Source organism: Nicotiana sylvestris, chromosome 4, assembly GCF_000393655.2.
Source record: "Nicotiana sylvestris chromosome 4, ASM39365v2, whole genome shotgun sequence".
NCBI classification, from domain to species: domain Eukaryota; kingdom Viridiplantae; phylum Streptophyta; class Magnoliopsida; order Solanales; family Solanaceae; genus Nicotiana; species Nicotiana sylvestris.
In genome coordinates this window covers 71,696,176-71,705,564 of record NC_091060.1, presented here as the reverse complement: position 1 = coordinate 71,705,564, position 9,389 = coordinate 71,696,176, and the positions used below count along the sequence as shown (strand labels likewise).

General features: G+C 39.1%; 1 long non-coding RNA gene across 1 annotated transcript; it reads right to left on the bottom strand.

Moving 5' to 3' along the window:
* Nucleotides 1-1,008: 1,008 nt before the first annotated feature.
* Nucleotides 1,009-8,945, bottom strand: LOC138889015 (uncharacterized). The gene is made up of 2 exons (XR_011406559.1): nt 8,733-8,945; nt 1,009-1,520 (listed from the first exon to the last, which is right to left on the bottom strand). It is a non-coding gene; the product is annotated as an uncharacterized lncRNA (long non-coding RNA).
* Nucleotides 8,946-9,389: the final 444 nt, after the last annotated feature.

Below are 9,389 nucleotides of genomic sequence, written 5' to 3'. Positions count from 1 at the left end.
ATTGTATAGTGTGCCAGAGGCCTTGATGACCCATATGTATTCATGTTTTAAGAAAAATGGTTCAATGATACACTATTTTCCACTTATAGTTACCAAGAAAAAAATGAGTTACAGAGTGGTTCGCTGAGGCCAGTGCAGCACCGGGTGCTAGCCACGCCTCTCCAGGTTTGGGGCGTGACACCCATTTCTGCTTCCTTGTGTATTGTTCAGCTATATTTCCTCATATCATATTTGTGGCGTTTTGTTCGGGGTGGTCTTAGGGTGGAATGAGACACTTAGTCTCTTAAGTTGGTTATTTGGTTGAAAATGTCAACTGGAAGTTGACTTGTGGGTAAATGATCTCGGAATTTAGTTTTTATGGTTCAGATAGCTTCATTAGGTGATTTGGGACTTAGGAGCATTGTTGCTTCCAAACGCACACGCAAGTATACGTGGTCGACAAGTAATATAATGATAAGTTGAGTGTCGAACCCACAGAGACTTGTGTAAACTACTCACTAAATCACTAAAATTATTATTCAATCCAGCTAAAATCAAAGTCCAATAATATGATAATATTATACTACAATTCTAAATAATAACTAAGTTATCAAGCAACGAGATGATTGTTGTGTATTCAGTAGAGACAAGTATTCCAGGGTTGTGATCGATTCATCATTCGTATTGTGTTCTAATTAACTCTCCCTTTCATATAATTCACTCATGGTTCGTAATTAATCGATAAATGCTCTCATAGCCTTCTCCCGAAGTACTATTCACCTATTCTCAATAGATTAACACCTATATTCTTATGAAATCAATCTATTAAGAACGCATTAAGATCACGATATTTAATTAAGCACGGTGACTAGGTATATTCCTATCCTAACCACAAATCCACTCCCTCTAAGGGTTAAGATCATGCTCTCTTCAATTCTCCTCTAATCTAAATACGGCTTTCCCAAGCATAGCATAGATAGTAAATAGAACCTAACTGTTGGCCAGACAATTAAGCAATTAAACACAGAATTGAAGAAACAACCATATATTGGTGAATTATAATCAAGGTCAAGCTAACTTTAAACAACAATATTCATGGCTAAATCACAACCCCAGAACAATGGGTGTTTAGCCACTCATGATGTAATCAAACAATTGTACAAGTTTTGAATCAGTTGGAAATACTAGAAAAAGATGAAGAAAACTGAGATATTCTTGCTCCTCAATGTTTCTTGCATGTATTTTTGCTCCAAAGTGTGTCTCTCCCCTCAAATGTAGGTTTAGTCTTGCTTTTATATCAGTTGGGTAGGTCTAGGGCCGAAATAAACTTGTCCCGGGCAAAATAGGACATGATTCGCGTCACCGGCGCCCAGCCCGGCGCCAGGCGCCCTCCATAGCTCCCCAATTTTTGAGCCTACTATTTTCAGTGCCACAGGTGGTGCCAGGCACTGCCTGTGGTGCCCAACTGCTTCCTTTCCCGATTTTGTTCGTTTTAGCTTCAAATCTTTAACGTTTTGCCCCAAATTGCTCTTGAATCATTCCTACAAATAAAAACACTTCAAATCAATATAATTTATAGCATGTAACATCCCAAATTCACAAAACAAGAGTAAGATATGAGGCGATATACATAAAAATATATATATACTTTAAGCTAAACATCAAGCATGTTCAATATGTAATTTGGAGGTCCGTGGTAGATTTAGGCTTTAATTGGCGAAATTGGAAATTTGGCATTTTCCGGTCGGCAGTGAAAATCTTGATATCTGGGTCGAAATGGAATTTCGAAAATCGGTCTGTTATGTCATTTGTGATGTGTGTGCAAAATTTCAGCTCATTCGGACGAGGTTTGATAGGTTTTGGCATCGTTTGCAGAATTCGGAAGTTTGGAAATCCTTAGGCTTAATCAGAGGGTGATTTGTTGTTTTGATGTTGTTTTAAGTGTTTTGAAGATTGGAATAAGTTTGAATGGTGATATGTGACTTGTGGCATATTTAGTTGAGTTCCCGAGGGCCTCGAGATAGATTTGGGTGGTTGACGGAAGGTTTAGCTTTGAGTTGTTGCGCGCCGCAGCATGTTGTACTGATTCGAGATATATTAGAGGCCGAGGGCTTGATTTATTATGCCACGAGATGGCTTGTTATAGCGCTTGGTCTGTAGGAGCCCCTCATTAGTCTGTACACCCCTAGTGAGCGCGGGTACCCAGAGTGAGTGATATGATGCCCGAGGGGCAATTTTTGATTTATGTTATGCCCGAAAGACTGATTACGAGTTATTGTGAGGTTGCCCGAGGGACTGGTTCTGATTGATATTATGCCCGAGGGGCAGTTTATGATACATGTCTTGCGTGAGGGGCTATTTATGATTTTTACCATTTTTACTCAAAACTTCATTGACTCTCTGTTGAAACGGTTAGAAAGAAATTTTTCAAAGGATTTTTACTGAAATTGGATTTTAACAAGATGATCTGAATTATATATTGTTTTGGAAATCATATTGTACTTACTGTAGTATTATGATGTGGATTATGTGTTTTCATATTGCTCAGTCTTTATTTACTTTTAGTACTTACTGAGTTGGCGTACTCATATTAATCCCTGCACCTTGTTTGCAGATCCAGAAATTGCGGATCGTGATAGCGAGCGCTGATCGTTCATCCGGCGGGTCTTTCGGAGTCGGCAAGGTAGTTGCATGGCGTTTTCAGCCTTGCTCTTCTCCCTCTTATCTTCCTTAGACTGTGATAGTCTTTATTGTATTCAGACCTTAGTAGATGCTCGTGACTTGTGACGCCCCGATGTTGGGCTTGTGTTTCTTTCCGCACTTGTTATTTAGACTCATGTTATGGGATTTTATTTAAATTAATAGCTTAAATCGTCCTTATTTTGAAATAATGGCTTGATTTGGGATTGTGTCGGTTGGCCTAGTTTCATGATAGGCGTCATCACGACCGGGTTGGTTTTGGGATCGCGACAAGTTGGTATCAGAGCCTAGGTTACATAGGTTACATAGGTCTCACGAGTCATGAGCGGGTTTAGTAGAGTCTTGCGGATCGGTACAGAGACATATGTACTTATCTTCGAGAGGCTACAGAACCTTTAGGAAAAACTTCACATTCTTGAATTCCTGTCGTGCAAATTTGTTGATTCTGGTAACTAAACTTCTGTTATTCTATTCTCTCACAGATGGTGAGGACACGTGCTACCGGACAAGACAGACGACCACCAGTACCACCAGTTGGGGCCACTAGAGGCCGAGGAGGTGGTTGAGGTCGTGGTAGGGGTAGGGATGTAGACTGCACTACAGCTAAGGCAGCAACTGTAGATCGATCAACTGCCCCAGTTCATGATCAGGTCCCAGTTGCGGACGCTCCAGCAGGACCAGCACAGGCACCAACTATGCCTATCGTTATTCTAGGCCTTCAGGAGGCCCTAGCTCAGATTCTATCAGTGTGCACTGGCCTGGCTCAGGCAGTCTCAGTTACTACAGCCGTAGCTACTTCTCAAGCCAATGAAGGCACTCAAACTCCCGCTGCTCGCACACCTGAGCACCGGTGGCACCTCCAGCCCAGCCGGTTGTAGCTGCTCAGGACTATGTAGCTCATGTTATGCCAGAGGACAAGCAGTGCAAATTGGAGAGGTATGGGAAACTCCAAGCTCCGTCATTTAGTGGTGCTGAGGGTCAGGATGCATAGGGTTTCTTGGATAACTGTCAGAGGATGGTTCGGACCGCAGGTATTCTGGAGACCACTAGGGTCTTATTCACTACTTTCCAGTTCTCCGGTGCTGCACTTAGTTGGTGGGAGGCTTACGAGACGCGTAGGCCGGTTGGCGCAGCGCCCCTTTCTTAGCAGCAGTTCTCCGTTCTCTTTCTGAAGAAGTTTGTACCTGAGTCTCGTTGAGAGGAGATGCGCAGGCAGTTCGAGCAGCTTCGTCAGGTTGATAGGTTTGTTATACAGTATGATATACGGTTTTTCAAGTTGGCTCATCATGTGGTCTGGTTGGTTCCCGCGGACTGAGAGAGGATCATGAGGTTTATAGATGCCATCGGCTTTCAGCTTCGGTTGCTTATGACTAGAGAGAGGGTATTTGGTGCTACTTTTGATGAGGTTGTTGACATAGATCGACAAATTAAGATGGTTCGTGGTCAGGAGAGGGTTGAGAGGGAGGCCAAGAGGCCTCGTGGTCAGGGTGGATTCAGTGGTGCTCCTCATGGGGGTCAGTTTCAGCACGGCAGAGGTCGTCCATTTAGGCATGCTCAGTCAGCTCGCCAAGTTTATCGTGAGGAATCATTGGGCCATTGGTTCTCACAATTCCCATTAGGGCCATTCATCACTTAGTGCCCTTCTAGCCCAGAGTTTATCCCGTACTCCATCAGTTCAGGGCTCTTCCATACCATGCCAGGTTCTTCTGCTAGTCATCCTGGTGTTAGGGGTTCCCTTCAGTCCCCGTCTCCAGTGTCATGAGATTGTTATGAGTATGGAGAGTTGGGGCATACATGGAAACAGTGTCCTCGTCGTCATGGGGATATGCCTCAGCAGAGGAGTCAGCTATCGACTTCAGCACCAGTTACTTCACCACCCACCCAGTCAGCTAGAGGTGGAGGACAATCAGCTAGGGGTCGCGCTAGAGGGGGAGGTCGATCAGGTGGTGGTCAGGCCCATTTCTATGCACTCCCAGCCAGACCAGATGCTATTACTTCAGATGCGGTGATTACAGATATTGTCTCAGTTTGCCATAGAGATGCCTCTGTGTTATTTGATCCTGGTTTCACTTTTTCATATGTGTCATCATATTTTGCTCGTTATTTAGATACGATCCGTGAGTCTCTTGTTTCATCTATTCGTGTATCTACTCCGGTGGGTGATACTATTATTGTGGACCGCGTATATCGGTCGTGTGTTGTGACTATTAGGGGTTTGGAGATCCGAGTGGACCTTCTGTTGCTTTGTATGGTGGATTTTGATCTGATATCAGGCATGTATTGGTTATCTCCGTGTCGTGCTATTTTGGTGTCACGCCCCAAGCCTGGGGGGTGTGGCTGGCACCCGGTGCTGTAGTGGCCCGAGCGAACCACTTTGTAACTCATTCGTTCCTTTTGTAACAATCATGGGCCAACATAGTCACAACTCGTAATGTACAATTGTAAGTGGGCAAATATTATATTAATAAACCATCTTTCTTAAAACATGAATACATATGGGTCGTCAAGGCCTTTGACATACTGTAAAATCTGACTCTCTATCTACAAAGTCTCTACGATTATTTGACATCAAATGGAATAGGGTACCGGCCTACCCATAAGTTTGTAGAAAAATTTTGCCATGATGACTCATAGACCCGGTTGTACTCCGAATGAGGTGGAGTCTTACCTATCATTCGTTGAATGTTAATCTCGACTATTATGAGGGCTCGTCAAACTGATTATCTATACTTGCAGGAATGAATGCAGCGTCCCCAAGAAAAGGACGACAGTACGAATAATGTATTGAGTATGTACAGTAGAACTGAAACATAACAATAAGTCAATATTTATTTAAAGATATATAAGAATCAACCTGTGAATCTGGATATCTCTGTAAATCATGAAATCCTTATAGTATCATGCATATGCATATGCATATGCGTATGAATGTCATGTCGTGCATAGGTACATGTGCTCATAATATTATCAAGCCTCTGAGGGCATCCCATTATATCATCTCGGCCACTGTGGGCAAAATCATCAACATATACCAGTTGATCACGTAGTAGTGCTATATAACGCCGTAACCTTTTCCCATATCCCATATATATATATATATATAACGCCGTCTAAGTCATATTGCAGCCACTGTGGGCAACATCATCGTCGTATACCAGCTGATCAGGTGGTGGTGCGTATATAACGTCGTAACCTTTTCTCATATCCCATATACATATATATACATATATACGCGTATATAACACCGTTTGAGTCATATTTCAACCACTGTGGGCAACATCACATCGTTTACCAGCTGATCTGGGGTGGTGCATATATAACACCGTAAGTCAATCAACTCTCTTGGAATGTCATATGACCATTATCGAACTACTTGACAATTGAAATTAAAGTAAGTTATTAATAATGGTAAGTATTAATTACTTGCCTACTACAAGTGCAATATGGTAAAGCTAATATATATATATATATATATATATATATATACGCGTATATAACGCCGTCTGAGTCATATTTCAGCCACTGTGGGCAATATCATCGTCGTATACCAGCTGATCAGGTGGTGGTGCGTATATAACATCGTAACCTTTTCTCATATCTCATATACATATATATACATATACATATATATATATATACGCGTATATAACACCGTCTGAGTCCTGGGTAAATATGCATGTATAAATGCATGAAATGCATAAAAAGTACGTCAATCAACTCTCTTGGAATGTCATATGACTATTATCAAACTACTTGACAATTGAAATTAAAGTAAGTTATTAATAATGGTAAGTATTAATTACTTGCCTACTACAAGTGCAATATGGTAAAGCTAATTAAGAATTTTAATGCACAAACTCTAGACTAACCTAAATCATTATCGCTGCATAAGGAGGACAAGAATCTAGGAAATAAATAAAAAATGTACATTTGAATATTTCACTTACTATTCTCCCTATAATAATAAATAGAAAATAATATATGGAGAAGCTTTAGCAAAACAACGTAAATATCATTTGAATAAGAAAAAATACCTAGTTTACCCATTAACTTTGCACCCAAATCCCTGCACACCTCTTGACCACGGGCAACCTTTTACACACCCAACCTTTTAAAAGTGTGTCAAATACACACTACTTTTTTCTTGACCAATTTTTCAAAACATGTGTAATTTCACGCTCCAATCAGATAGTGACACGTGTCACTATTTTTTATTTAAAAAATAAAACACTTAAACTTACAACTATACCCTTTAACCATTTTCTCTCTTTCATCTCTTTTTGTTCTCTGACTAATTATCCGTTGCCGTCGATATCTAGAACAATCCAGGTCACCACCTTCCGGTTCAAACCAAAATTAAAATAGAAAATCTCAAGGAAGCGCGAAGAATCAGAAATCTTGAGATAATATCAAGCTATATTATAACTTAACCCCAAAAGCCCACTTCAGAATTTGCTTTAATTCTGTGTCGAGATTTGAGTTCGCCGGAAGATGATTTAGGAAAGGAAAATAAAAGGCAAATTAAGAAGTGGGTTCACCAACACTATTAAGTTTTCCTTCAGACAAAGGTAATTTGAAGATTGAAGTGCCAAAAGTAGAAGGTGATTTCCCAGTCTTGATTTTTTGAAGAATAGTTCGGCGGAAGGTCATTTAAAGAAATCCGCCCAAAACAACAGAAAGTACCATAGAAAGAGACTCCAAAGTAAAAATAATTAACCGAACCATGAAAATTACCATAGAACGAGACCCCAAAATTACTTCACCTGAAAACCCCAAAACTCCATAGCTACCGTCCCTTTTAATCGACCGCTGTGAAAAATAAAAAATATAACAGAAAATACCATAAAACTTTAAATGAGTACGATAAGGCACAAATGTCAGATCATGCTTTGGAGAAGAAATGAGGGAGAAAGAGAACTTGCACTTGATTAACAATCGGACAAAAATGAAGATGAAAAGAAGAAGAAGAAATTTTTCTAGAAAAATAAGAAATGAATAGAATTATGGGACCCACTAGTGCCATGTGTTAAAAATTGTGATACATGGCATTTAATTAAAGATCTGGATTGAAATTTAGAGGTTTTACGCGCTTACTTTGTTTGTTAGACACGCCTATGCTATCTGTCAAAAAGTAGTGTATATTAGATACACTTTTAAAAGGTTGGGTATGTAAAAAGTTGCCCGTGGCCGAAAGGTGTGTAACAGGGATTTGGGTATAAGGTTAATGGGTAAACTATGTATTTTGCCTTTGAATAAGTTAGGGAAAATATCTTGAAACTGCTAACTTTTAACTTTTATAATGAGATGTCAATGCTTGATGATGGTGTAGTTTTAGCATGGTACTACTTTAGTATTAGTAGTAAGTATTTTTTTAATATGAAGAATAAAGACGAGGGGCTTGGGTTAGTTTTTTATTATTATTATTTTGCAAAATAAAAGGACGACAAATGAACCTTAATTTGTATCGTTTATATATTTGGCAGAATGTGTTAATTAGGATACTGTCTACAAAAGGAACCAAATGAAATAAAAATCATTTTAGTGGAAGCCTTCTGCTCGGAGTAATATTCATGAAATGAAAATTATACCTATGGAAACACTCCAAAAATGAAGCACCAAATCTGTGTAATTAGTACACTACCAAATTGACCTACAATTTCCTCTCACCCACTCAGTCAAGTAAGCTGCAAATAAGTATGAATATGGTCAGAGCATCTTAATATATTACTACATCAAATCTGTCTCCGTCCTTTTCTTGCTTTCTCTATATCATTAAAGGTATTAAGATTAAGGATTAAATTGAAACAATACCGTTCCCAGAACATGTAGAGGGACTAGAATGTGATCTTAACAAATCTCCAAAAAGTCATGAACACAGGATGCCAACTATTACACATAATTAATGTCCTCAAATTAATATGCATGATCGTAGGGGAAGGAATAACATAGACATCCTTAAGGGCTAAGAGTAGAACCACTTATGGAATACTATTATGTTTACGTATCGTTACTTGGATCACGCCAAAAGAAGGAAGGATTAGCCTTTAACATACCTGAGCCGATTCTCTTAATAATTCCTCTAACACCCAGTTTTTGTGAACACCACATTGAATGGAACTTGTCTCAATTTTTCTGGTTAGTGAAAGCAAAATTGGATGGACAAAGCACAGGCAGTAGCAACATATTCCATTTTGGAGTGTTGGTACACCAAGCCTAAGTTATAAGTTCCTAAAATCTACTAAGTCACTTCTGCATTCGTTTACACAGTGTTTTACTTCAAAATCTTCAAGTTCTTTTCATAGGTCTTTATAGGAAATACACCACTCACGCTTTTCTTTTATCTTTTTTTAAATTAAACCCACCTTACAAATGTAGGAAGGCTATTAGTAGGTGTGACCCATTTACTAATGTATCCAAGATCTTTCAGATGATGTCCAGATATATTAGTGAAAGTATGAGTCACACTCCTTAAGCCAAAAGTTGTCACGTGAGGTTATTTAACCTTATCCAAAAAAATTTAATTAATCTCCCCCTAAAATTCATTAATTGCCCAATTATCCATATAATAAAGATTATAACATATTACTTAAAATACTACTCACTTTTAACACACTTTATACAACTTACTATATAATATACTTTACTATCATGGTCATGTGGTATCATACATAATAAATACATACATTATTATTTTATTAAAATATCCATGT